Source organism: Grammomys surdaster, unplaced genomic scaffold (genome assembly GCF_004785775.1).
Source record: "Grammomys surdaster isolate TR1022 unplaced genomic scaffold, NIH_TR_1.0 270, whole genome shotgun sequence".
Classification (NCBI taxonomy): Eukaryota; Metazoa; Chordata; class Mammalia; order Rodentia; family Muridae; genus Grammomys; species Grammomys surdaster.
In genome coordinates, this window is record NW_021604711.1 from 443,497 (window position 1) to 444,983 (window position 1,487).

Consider the following 1,487-nt stretch of genomic DNA (forward strand, 5'->3'; position numbering starts at 1 on the left):
GAGGTTTGGGGAGGATATGAATGGAATCTCCAGAAAAGAATGGAATGCACACAGTTACATCCTGCCCCAGAGGTTGTTCTGAATCATCTTGTGGGGCCTGGGGGTTTGCCTTTAGGGTCAATATCAAAGAGTAAGAAGCCACCTCCTTTATTTCTTCTTGTTTTATTTGTCTCTCAAGAATCTCTTGGCAGGAAAGGATTAACTAAGGCTGGTTTTGAGTGTCGCTGTCTTCCTGACACAAATATACTTTAATAATACCTTAATATCCCTGACAGAAGTTTAAAAGCTTCTCAGAAGACAGTCTGTGTTATTTTCAGTCTCAGATATATTATGATATAATCACTAGATTCGAGCCTGAAATTTGCTCTGGACATTAATTACACACTTGTTTTCTTGGTGTGTCTGGGCTGATTTTTAAGGATTTAGAGACAATACAACTTCATTCTCCACAGTGCTAAATCACAAAGGAAAACAAAACAGGGCTTGTCCCTTTGACCTTGTTCTTTACAAAGAGGGTGCTATGTTTGGAAACAGGCCATGGCCAGATATTTAATTGCATTCTCAAGAATTACTATTGAACCTGGGTGACACTGAGTGTCACTGCTCTACAGTCCATGACAAAGGCAAAGGGCACTGCTCCTCTGGTATCAGTCATTTAATCCAGCCACAGAGCACACAATCAGCTCCCCTCATAGAAACTGCTGTGCTCAATCAACAAGGGAATACTGAGCTGTTGCTTCCTGTGGAAACACAGTGTTGGATTCCTATAGGCTTCTGGTCACAGTTTTCACCATCTAAAATGCTATTTGCATGAGACAGCTCTGTACACCAGAATCCTTGAAAACATGCCAATTCCATAAGGATCAGGATGCCTTTTCCCTATTTTTCCCAATACCGAATTGGTATTTTAAACATTTTTCTGTAGCTTTCTGACTTAACGCAACCCTTTTTGCCTGTAAGCATCCTTTCACTTATGCCTGCCTAATCAGTGTAATGACAGGATTTACTATTCTTCTGGCCCTGGGCTATGTTACAATGAATTCTTTTTGTCGCGGGTATTGTGACACAGCTGTCCATGACACTGTTGATGACTGATCTTCATTCCACAAATCTCCGAAGTTCCTCCCTTTCCCATCCTTTCCATAGCTTCAACATCAGTGAAGATGTATCACTGTGCATAACAGATTCTCCCCAGCACTTTTCAGAGAAGCCTAATGTTAGGATCGGAGAACGACCTTCTCCTCTGAGCGGATATACTGGACATTCACCATCACAAAAGCTCAGGCCTGGCCTGTGTTATCTAACACACCTATTTCTGTAGACACATCACAGCCTTCTGCACTAAACAGCACTTTATCATCATAACAGGGAGTGTTTCAAAAAACAAAAATTATGAAAAAAGGTACAAGAGGGTTTTCTTTTGTTTTTAAAAAGGATAGAGTATATATATATATATATATATATATATATATATATATATATATATA

General features: G+C 39.7%; 1 protein-coding gene across 3 annotated transcripts in view; it reads right to left on the reverse strand.

Annotated features, from left to right (window-relative positions):
• Specc1 (sperm antigen with calponin homology and coiled-coil domains 1) overlaps window positions 1–1,487 on the reverse strand; it is a 227,336-nt gene that overhangs the window by 89,567 nt on the left and 136,282 nt on the right. The gene's annotated exons all lie outside the window — the stretch shown is intronic.